Source organism: Trichomycterus rosablanca, chromosome 7, assembly GCF_030014385.1.
Source record: "Trichomycterus rosablanca isolate fTriRos1 chromosome 7, fTriRos1.hap1, whole genome shotgun sequence".
NCBI lineage: Eukaryota > Metazoa > Chordata > Actinopteri > Siluriformes > Trichomycteridae > Trichomycterus > Trichomycterus rosablanca.
Window position 1 is genome coordinate 3,548,187 of NC_085994.1, and position 12,015 is coordinate 3,560,201.

Sequence of the window (12,015 nt, forward strand, 5' to 3'; positions counted from 1 at the left end):
TAATATTTATAATCCCAGGCTCACAGAGAAAGAAAATAATTCAATATAAACACTGGTAAAAGGGCAAAGTGGCGAGAAGGAAGCGATAGAAAAAGTGCCTAGGAAAGGGGAAAATGATCATAAACAAAATTGCCCGGGTCTTAATTTGTTCATGGCTCCTAATAACTGGGTGAAGCCCGTGTGCGCTTCCATTACACCACCGGCCTCCTGCTATTCTCCTGAGAGCCAATTACCAGAAAGGGAGAGTAGCATTACACGGGCAGCATCTGCCTCGCCCGCGAGCTTTCATTGTCTTTGATTCACTGTAGACATTTAACAGGCTATAAACACCATCACTTGATCCTTGACCTCCTAAAAAAAAGGTTCACGTTCGCTTCATTCTCATATCACAGCAAGAAAGATAAAGCAATCACGATCTGTTTTATACAGCAGGAGCAGCTACAAAAACCAAAAACTATTTTTTGAGAGGAGGAACTGGATGCCAGTAGAGAGCGTCGTCTTTTCATACATAAGTTCCCGTTATGTCGCAGATCAGTATCGGCACGGCAAATAACGTGTTTTGTTTAGTGTCCCTCATGTGCTCTGGAGGAACACTGATGGGGAACAAAAGCGCCCACACAAAGACACAAACCTGAAGTTCCTTAAAGTAAAACAAGCCACTGGACTTTACATGCAGGTTCGACTGCTGCATTTTGGACTCCGCAGGAGGTTTAATCCAGTAGCCTTGCATTTCTGCTGGGGGGTATGGTGGTTCCATACATGACAGGACAGGTAGTTACTGGTACTTTGTACTGTAGGAGGAAACCGGAGTTCCCGGAGGAACGACAGTGCTACCCACCGAGACACCGTACCGCCCTCGCCAAGGGGTAACAAGACCATTATGTGTAGGTCATCAGAACCCATGTTGATGGCTGCCAACCATCTACCAGTTGTGCTGTCTGTATATATATATATATAGAATCACAGTAGTTTAAAGTGCATTACAGGACAAAAATGACACAAATGCAACAACTCAAAATAATGAAACAAAATTAATTAAATAAAAACAAGTGCTTGGTTAAAATTAGATAAATGAATGAATAAAAAGATCACTGTCACTGATATCCTGGCAATTTTTCTTCCTCCAAATACTAATTTGGAGTCTAATCCCAATTCCTAAGAACATATAGAATAGTACGAGCTATTAGGTCTCTCAAGCATCAACCCAGGTGCTAACCACCTACAAGTTGCTCACTAGCTTCATTAATGTTCACATCAAACATTTAATTGGGTAAACATGTGGTCTGACTGACTGCGGCTGTTGGTGCAAAACCAATAACATGCATAGTATAAATGGACAAAAATAAGGGGACACCCATTCAAAATTTTAGAATGTATATGTTTCAGCCACACAAATTGCTAACAGGTGTAATAAATCAACTATTTAAAGAAAGTTAGATACTTCCTACTTACACAGCAACAGTTTAGGGAAGGCCCTGTCCTGTTCCAGCATGACTGTACCCCTGTGCACAAAGCAAAGCTCTATAAAGACATGAAGAAAATCTCGGTTTAAAGAGACTCCAGTGTCCTGCACAGAGCCCTGACCTCAGAACAGCCCCGCTAAACAGCTTTGGAATGAATTGGAACATCAACTGAGGCTTTCTTGACCAACAAACAGTGCCCAGCTGTTTAAATGCTCTTTAGACTAAATGGGCACAAATTCCCACAGACATACCATACTTCAAAGTCTTGTGAGAAGCACCATGGATAGGTCGGCAGTCAATCACAAACACATACTTAAACTTAGGGCAATTTCTAGTAACTCCATTGGCCTGACTGAATGTCTTTAGACTTGTGGGAGGAAACTGGAGCACCCAGAGGAAACACACACCAACACACAGAGAACATGCAAACTTCACACATAAAGGACCCAGACTGCTTCACCTGGAGAATCAAACCCAGGAACTTCTTGCTTGGAGACGACAGTGCTTTCCACTGCTCCACTGTTCCAGGAAATATTCAATCATCAGGAATTAATTTAACTTCTGCACATTTTCTCAGTTCATTATCAGTGTCGTTGGTAAAGCTAGCGTCTGCTCTGTACGCCCATATGGTACAGAGCTGCAGTTCTCTAGAATGAACAGCCAGAGCGACGCTTCCAGGCTTCTGAAAACATAATTAGCAGTGCCCTCCCATACTGGCGGACGGTGAGAAAACATATGAACTGTACCGCGCTCCAGTAAGCGCCTCCCTTCTCTCAATCCAAGCGGCTGAATGACGGGGGCACTAATTGGACTCTGATTTGCTCATTTAATGAGAAGAAAACAGGAAGAGGGGACAGATAGTGGCCAGGAAAGATTCCCTGCCAGCCTGGTTTTAATTATATTTACGTATAATGTGTCTGACCTGAGGACAGTCGAGGGGAAATTGAATGGCCAGTCGCGCCTTTTTCTCCTCACCAGGGCCAAATGCAATTAGTGCTCATTAGTCAGGCACACATCTGGCCCTGCTTATAGACACACACACACACACACACACACACACATGAACTTACACCCAATCACCCACCCACCCCTGACACACACAGCCACCCACATCATAAACCTGCTGGACTAAATAATATCAGGACAGGAAAATATTAACTGGTAAGAACAAGACCTCACTCAGCTGGATCTTACTGGGGAAAATAAATAATTAAAATAAATAAAATTTGTAAATGTCAGGAGGAACCTGAAGCTATGTTACGACAGGTGCATAACAGGGAATAACCAGAGGCATAGAAACAAGGAGAGACCTTCCCCAAATATTTAGATTGTTCGTTCTTATAAAATAATAATAATAATAATAATAACAATAACAACAATAATAATAATAACAATAACAACAATAATAATAATAATAATAACAGTAATAATAACAATAACAGTCATAATAATAATACTGATAATAATACTACTACTAATAATAATAACAATACAAATAATAATAATAATAACAATAATAATAAATAATAATAATACTGATGATGATTGATAATAATAATAATAGTAAAAATAATAATAATAATAATAATAATAGTAAAAGTAATAGTAGTAATAATAATAATAATAGTAATAATAATAATAATAATACTGATGATGATAATAATAGTAAAAATAATAATAATAATAATAATAGTAAAAGTAATAGTAGTAATAATAATAATGATAGTAATAATAATAATAATAATAATAATAATAATACTGATGATGATAATAATAGTAAAAATAATAATAATAATAATAATAGTAAAAGTAATAGTAGTAATAATAATAATAATAGTAATAATAATAATAATAATACTGATGATGATGATGATAACAATAATAATAACAATAATAATAATAATAATAATAATAATACTACTACTACTACTACTACTACTAATAATAATAATAATACTAATACTACTACTACTACTACTAATAATAATAATACTAATACTACTACTACTACTACTACTAATAATAATAATAGTTAATACTAATAATACTACTACTACTACTAATAATAATAATACTACTACTACTACTAATAATAATACTACTACTACTACTACTACTACTACTACTGTACTACTACTACTACTAATAATAATAATAATACTAATAATAATACTAATACTACTACTACTACTACTACTACTAATAATAATAATAATAATAATAATAATAATATGAGAATTAATTCACTGGCATTGAAAAAAAAAATACATTCATTTCTTCACTGTCTGTTATTCCACCACTTTATCCTGGTCAGGGTTGCGGTGGGTCTGATTCTTTGGGCGAAAGGCATGAAACACCCTGGACAGGTCACCAGTCCATCACAGGGCACACATACACACACACACACACACACACACACACACACACACACATACACACTCAGAGCAATTTCTAGTAGCTCCTATTGGCCTGACTGCATGTGAACTTATTGGAAGAAAACTCAGTGTCAAAAAGGACACTGTGGGGTCAAACCCAGGGGCCCTTCTTGCTTTTGGCAGCACTACCCACTGCAACACTGTGCCACCTAAAAAATACATCATTTGTGTTTTCATATTGCATGTCAAGTTTCTAGACTAAAGCAAGAACCCACCTTAATCAGGGCTTTAATCTATTTACGGCAGTCAAAGTGTTCCTGTATGTTTACTAGTAAAGACAAACACAGCAAGTGGAGAACATACCAAGAACCATGGGGAAATAAACTGGAAGTCCAGATCTAACCCAGGTTCTTGAGCTGTTAATTACCTGATGCACCAGCTCAACAGCATGAAGCCAGTACAGATATAAATATAATAAATAAATGTATCAGTAGTAAACACGTCATCCTGGTCAGGATCCCAGTTCTGAATACACTCAGGATACACTCCAGAATACACTCAGGATAAATGAACTCTGGACGTGTTTATGACACAAAGCAAACCAAAGTAAAATCTTTCCTCAGGTGACTGTCAATACGTTCTTTCTTCTGATCCCGGGGAAAAACAAAGAGGCTGGATAATTACTTCACAGTATTTAATCATCTTGATGTGCCTGGTTAATTACCACCTGGCTCTCACGCTCCACACACTCAGATCTTATCTAGGAATTGACTCGCATTGTGCGCGGCGTAACCACTTCCCACCGCGCTCACTCGGGTTATAGAATTTTCTGTTCATCTTGGCCAGCAGGAGAAATGGAAAAGAGATTTAGTGTGAATGCAAAGTGTGACACAAAGGCTTTGTTTGGGCTGAAGTACCTCAGCTCGTTTGTGGGAGGGAGGTGGGGAAGGAGGTTTTTTATAGGAGGGTTGGGTACCTATGACAGCAGAGCTCAACCATGGGGACAAACCTCAGACCTATCCGTCAACAAGTCAAATTTCTAGGAAAACTGGACTCCTGCAACAGTGAAAGGATTGTAATTATTGGGTTCAGGTGTTTCAGACACACTCATTCCTAGCAAGTGTATAAAAATCCATTAAATAAAGCACGTTTCCAACTTTATGGCAACAGTTTGGGGAAGGCTTATTCCCGTTCCTGTATGACTGTGTCCCTGTGCACATGGTTCGAAGAGTTTAGCCCGTACAGAACACTGACCTCAACCACAACAAACACATTAGGGATGATACGGAAAGACGACTGCCGGCCAGATGAGTGCAAGTCTCGTCCAACGGCAGTACAGAAACACCCCAACATCCAGCGGTGGCTGTTTTAGCCACTCTGAGACTCTATATTGATGCCAATGATTTTGGAATGGATTGTCCAAAAAACTCATGGTCAGATGCCCACATACTTTTATCTATATAGTGTATTATATAAAATTAAACAGACCAAGAAGTCAATTAAAAAAACAGGAATTCTAGTAGGGTGTGGAGGGTACAAAGACAATTTAGCGTTGCCAATTAGTCTTCCGCTGCTGGGGATCCCGATTGCGTTAGAGGGGGGCATATTTGCCTGTTCTACGCCCCCTTCGATGCGTGTGCAGTCCCTCGACCCCTTCATTTTTGCCCGTGCCTCGGTGGATTTCTTCATTAGACTCATTCACTTCTGCACAGGCACCTCGGTCTGTTAACCAGGGTCCTTGGACAGCGTTTGAAGACCCCAACGACTTTATTAGTCCGGTCTTTTCCCACCCAGCAGATTCAGTGGTCAGTTTGTGTCTGCTCCAGGCACTGCCAATTGTGCTCACTAGATGGCGCCCAGCCAACCGGTAGCAGAGCCGAGATTTGAACCGTGTTCAGAATCTCAACGTTGGTGTGTGAAAGTTTTTGAGTTAATTAATGCTGGGTTAACTTATTAAATACTTTTCAAAACTAGGTGCTTGGGAGGTGCTTTGGGAAATAAAGCCAGCCCACTATTGCTGGAATCCAGAGTTCGAATCTCCAGCAGTGCTATCGGTTGGTCAGTTATCTACATAAAGACACAATTGGCTACGTCAGGGAGCTGGAGGACCGGTGATGAACTGACTTTCTGCACTGTGCCCAAATATTCCAGGCGATTCCAGACCCAGCGTGAACCTGATCAGGATCAAACAGTGGTAAAACTTGAAAATTAAATACAATAAATAACTACATTTTTTAGAATAATGTGCTATTGACTGTGACAGGTTGGCGACCTGTGTGAGGTGTTTCCAGCCTTCGACCCGATGAATCGGACCCACCGCGACCCAGAACAGGACGAAATGGTGGTAAAACAGACTAGAATGAAGGAATGAATGAGCTAGTGACTCGTGTTTGTTTATAATGTGCACATGAATGGTGAAATTGATGTTTATAATAAGCGTATGTGCTCATTTCCAGCTCGGTGTGACCTTGCCCTCGCCTGCAGGCAGTTCGAGAACACTTGTAACCAGAATTGTCGTCAGACTCAGACAGAAGAACGACGGGTACAGCGACTCTGAGTCACGCGCTGGAAGCGCTGCTCGAGCTCGTCGATATTTTCCACTGACGTATTTATTACTGTATCTAACAGAAACTACGAGGGCTCTAAAAAAGCTTCCGCATTTCTTTTAACTCTATTTATTAAGAACTTTTCTACACAGTCGCCTTCCGATGCATTTTTTCAGCATCGTACCAACTTTTTAATGCCATCAGGAAAAATGTTTGTGGTTGAGCTCGTAGCCACTGATGCAGCGCTGCTTTCACATCATCATCACATGAAAATCTTCTTTCCCTTAAAGCTTCTTTGAGCGTCCAAAAAGGTGGTAATCAGATGGAGCTAAATCCGGACTATAAGCGTCTCTCAGCCTCTCAGACACGACCGATTACTCCTCCTACTACTACAACCTCACCGCTTATAACCACAATATAAAAGTGAGGTAACATTTTGAAGATGCTTCGTAATTACTGCTATATCCGTTTGAACCCAGCCCGGGTCTCCCGGAGGAACTTTGTGGATGTTTTGCATTGCAAAATGTTTCATATTTTTTGTACTGATTCTGTTACTGACACTATATTTTTGTCTCTGCCTTTTCCTGAAGCAACAAGTCGCGTGCACTGTAATATATCATATTTCTCTCTTTGTAGTATACTGTAGTACAGACTTTGATGTGAAGTCCTGTGCACTGATTTTTTTTTTCATTTTTATTCATTTAGTGAAGGTACAGACTTTGATGTAATAGTTTTGATGTTTTATCAGACCAGACATGAACTCATAATGAAAATATCCATGTAAAGTAATTTGCCCTAAAGGTGTTATACTGTAGCGTCAGTGGGAGGAGCCGTGGTATCCAGGCTTACCGTCAGCGTGTATCCCAGTGTGGGAGACTGGGTGGCTGCGGTGAGAGCTGGATAGGTAGCTTATATGTTTGTCTGCTGTATGGATGTATGTGTGCATGAATGAGTGTACGTCCTAAACCACTGAGAGATCTGCCAAGGGCAGCTCACTCGAGGTCCTGATGCTCGCCTTCCTGCTAGCCGGCGCCACATTGGTGTCAGAAGTGGGATTGTGATGTCTGGGTGGCTTTAGTGGTTTGGTGGGCCAATATGCCCGATCTGTCTGAGTGCGCTGGCCCCGGGGTTGTTGCGAGGGCATGGAAAGCCAGGTGCAGCAGGGGTGTTGAAACAGCGGCTCGGCAGTGTAATGGGGTGAGGTCCGGACATGGAGCCACCCAGTGGTCGCTGGTGAGTAGGTCACCGGGACGGTTGACCTTTAGGGAGGGGGCTATGTAGCGTCAGTGGGAGGAGCCGTGGTATCCAGGCTTACCGTCAGCGTGTATCCCAGTGTGGGAGACTGGGTGGCTGCGGTGAGAGCTGGATAGGTAGCTTATATGTTTGTCTGCTGTATGGATGTATGTGTGCATGAATGAGTGTACGTCCTAAACCACTGAGAGATCTGCCAAGGGCAGCTCACTCGAGGTCCCGATGCTCGCCGGCGCCACAATACTTTTCGTACACAGCGGTACCTTAAAACTCAACATCAATTGGTTCTTGGAGTGGCGTTGAGTTTAAAAGGTATTTTTTCCTATAAGGATGTTTGGGAAACCTGTTGATACGCGTCCATGGTCCCGTAGAACTGCATATATTTAGCTAATGTAAAATAGTGAGGTTGTTTGTTATACACTAAAGATAACACAAATATAATATAAAAACACTGAAATACAATTAAAAATAGTTAAAATCAATGGAAAATACAATAAAGCTGGACTTTAGCTTTACTTCTTTATTGTTTCCTTATGCTTCTTAATTGTGGAGATGCTTGATCTTGGAATATCGTATTCCGTTCAGCACCGGCGCATTCACATGAAAAGAGACAAAACCGCTTTAGTGCTGCTGTGGAGTGTGACAATGGTGCACAAAACTTAATGTGACTTATTGTACTAAAACAGCGAGTGAGGAATGTAATTAGTGGAGAAACTTATGAGCAGTAATAATGAAGAGAAGTTTAGTGCTCCTGTCTCCTTCTTTTACTACATTAAACCACGTCAAGCCACGTTTAAGGGTACAAATTTCTCAACAAAGGGTGTCAAGTTTCAAAGATTTTTATTTTAATGGATGTTGAGTTACAAGGTACCGCTGTACTTTGCTATATCCAGTCAAACCAAACCCTGATCTCTCAAAGGAACTTTGTGGAGTTTTTTACTTTACTTGCTTGTAATGAGTTTTCCGTACCCACGGTGCATTTCTACACGCTCCAATGGCTTATTTATTCCCCTATTATTTATTCATTTATGTAACCTTTATCAGTAATGGAAGTTTTACAATGTAGGGCTCATTTCTGGATGCCTTTCAAACTGCATCCTAGTACTGCAACAGCATTATTTATGATAATAATAATAACTTTATGAATAATAAATCATGTATATAGTTTTTGGACAATACTATAGAGTAATTAGCTACTACAGAGTGAAGATGTTAATACCGGCTGCTGTTTCAGACTGGACGGCGAGTTTTTGTACCCATAATTATCTATAAGTTTTAAAGTAGCTGCTTTCTTGCACAAGTGAATCTCTTTATTATTCGCTGCTTTAATTTGACACACCCGGATTTAAAATACATCAGAAAATTTGTATATTTAAATACATTCATTCATTCACTGTCTTTTACCACCGCTTCATCCAATCCAGGGTCATGGTGGGTCCTATTCACTGGCCATTAGGTAGGAAACACCCTGGGCAGGTCACCAGTCAATCACAGGGCAAACACACTCACACAATGTGATTTTAGTAGCTCCAATTAACTTGACTGCATGTTTTTGCACTGTAGGTGGAAACCCACACATACATGAGGAGAAGGGGGCAGGGGGTACCTTAGCGGTTAAGGTACTGGACTGGTACTCAGAAGGTTGCTGGTTAAAGCCCCACCACCACCAAGTTGCCACTGTTGAGCCCCTGAGCAAGTCATAACTGTATCCACTCGCTTTGGATAAAAGCGTTGGCTAAATGCCACAAATGTAAATGTAATGTAAATGGGAGAACATGCAAACTCCATACAGAAAGGACCCAGACTGCTCCACCTACTTACTTTAAGCCATCGTGTCGCCTGTTGGCTGGGTATTGGCTGGGTATTTTTGGTTGGTAGACTATTCTCAGCCTAGCAGTGACAGTGAGGTGTTTAAAAACTCCAGCAGCGCTGCTGTGTCTGATCCACTCATACCAGCACAACACACACTAACACACCACCACCATGTCAGTGTCACTGCAGTGCTGAGAATGATCCACCACCCAAATTATAACTACTCTGTAGTGGTCCTAGGAGAGTCCAGAAACAGATGGACTACAGTCAGTAATTGTAGAACTACAAAGTACTTCTATATGGTAAGCGGAGCTGATAAAAAGTGAGTGTAGAAACAAGGAGGTGGTTTTAATGTTATGGCTGATCGGTGTATGGTCACATGAAGGATTTATTAAGACCTAAAGAAATAAAACGAAATGCTACATGAATTTAGTTTCTGGTTCCATGTTATGAAAAATCTCGAGCACATATTCTCATCATGAGATCATGCCTGGCATGATAAAACTAAACTTACATCCCTTACATCAAAGTCTGGACTTTCACTGAAATAATAAATGATCTATTAGTGCGTATCAGGACGTGTTGCTTCAGGCAGAGGCAGAAACCAAAACACGGAGCAGAATCAGTCCGGGCTGTCAGACGGCCCGAGTTTAGACGCCCGTCCTGCTCGTGTACTGGAGCCCAGCCTCGGGCTGATCTGCATTACGTCCGTCTTTGTTGTTCCGATACCACAATATCTCTCCAACAGACCGGCACATGCGCCGAAATCTCTTGTTTAGTATAAACAGTCCCGCGCCGGCCGTGCTGCTTTGTAATTTTAATCTCTCGCCTCGGGAGGTCGGTTACAGTGTTGTCAGTGTTGTGTGTTTCTTTCTTTCTATTTTTTTTTTACTGAGGAGGCTAACTCACTCTGACAGCTTCACCAGCCAGAAATGCTTGTCAGATGAGCCCGATGGCAATGTCACTCCTTACCCCGACGAAGAAAAAAAAACGTCAAGAGGTGACTCACCTGTCAGCCCCGGGGCTGAGCCACCCGCTGCTGCGCTAAATATCAGATCTGAGAGTCCAGGTGCTACCCAGGCATCAAGAGACCCTCAAAACGGACAAGCAGACGCTTCAGGACCGGGTGTGAAGGGGGGCAAAGTGCTGAGACACACCTGGAGTGGTGGAAGCGACTTTACAGAGGCTGATGTGTGTCCTGGTTATTGCAACTAGTAGTTTAAAGGTGCTACTGTCACCTCACAGCAAGAAGGTCCAGGGTTTGATTCCCAGGAGAAGCGGTCCAGGTGCTTTCTGTGTGCATGTTCTCCCTGTGTCTGTGTGGCAGGTTAATTGGTTTATTTGTTTATTAGGATTTTAACGTCATGTTTTACACTTCGGTTACGTTCATGACAGGAACGGTAGTTACTCGTTACACAAGATTCATCAGTTCACAAGATTATATCGAACACAGTCATGGACAATTTAGTGTCTCCAATTCACCTCACTTGCATGTCTTTGGACTGTGGGAGGAAACCGGAGCACCAGGAGGAAACCCACGGGGACACGGGGAGAACATGCAAACTCCGCACAGAAAGGACCCGGACTGCCCCACCTGAGGATCGAACCCAGGACCTTCTTGCTGTGAGGCGACAGTGCTACCCACTAAGCCACCGTGCCACCCCAGGAGATACAAAATTGCTCAAGGTTTGAATGTGTGTGTGTATGTGTGTGTGTGTTTGCCCTGTGATAGACTGGCAACCTGCCAGGGTGTTCCCTATCTTTCACCTGGGCAGTTGTAGCTCAGTGGTTAAGGTACAGGACTAGTAATCAGAAGGTTGCCGGGTTAAACCCCACCACTGCCAGGTTTCCACTGTTAACACTCTTAACCCTCAATTGCTTAGACTAAGCGTCCTCTAAATGCCGAAAATGTAAATGTAAATGAGTTGCACCCACTGCAACCATGACCAGGATGTGGTACAGAAAAGCTGTGGTAACATTCAGACTATGAACGAATGAATAAAGAAATAGTGCAGGAGTCAAAACCTTCTGTGGACACACCAGGTCGACAGGTGAGAAGCTGCTTCAGAGAGAGTAATGAAGCGCTGTGTCTCAAACCACATACTACTTAGCCGACCAAACAGTACAAACAAGGTAAACTATTCCTTCCTTTAAAGAGATCAACACAGCGGTGCTCCTCTGCTCTGTGTTTAACCTGATACAGGGTTCAGGATGTTACAGTTGATGTTTTACCCTGATGTTTACCGTGCAATCAGGGTGCAGACCTCATACTTTTCATTTCTGCTTGAGGCAGAGGCGGCTAATCGGTTAAGATCCTGAAGTAATTATAGAAATGTCAGGGCTTTAAGCTCCACTACAACCTAGTAGTCAGTAGTATCTAGGTCCTTAAACCCCAGAAGCTTGGACTTACACAAAATAATGCGCTAAATACATAAATAAATGTGCTCTTTAGTTTTTTCCTCATGCCGTCATTGGCTGTTCCCAGACCAGGCTGTTCCTTGTCATTGGTGGTTTACGTTACATTACTGATCGTCAAGAATGTACTTCAGTACCACGAGTCTTCCACTA

General features: G+C 41.7%; 1 protein-coding gene across 2 annotated transcripts in view; it reads right to left on the reverse strand.

The window, feature by feature from the left end:
* Positions 1-12,015, reverse strand: part of efna5b (ephrin-A5b) — a 153,206-nt gene that overhangs the window by 69,821 nt on the left and 71,370 nt on the right. The window lies entirely within an intron of this gene.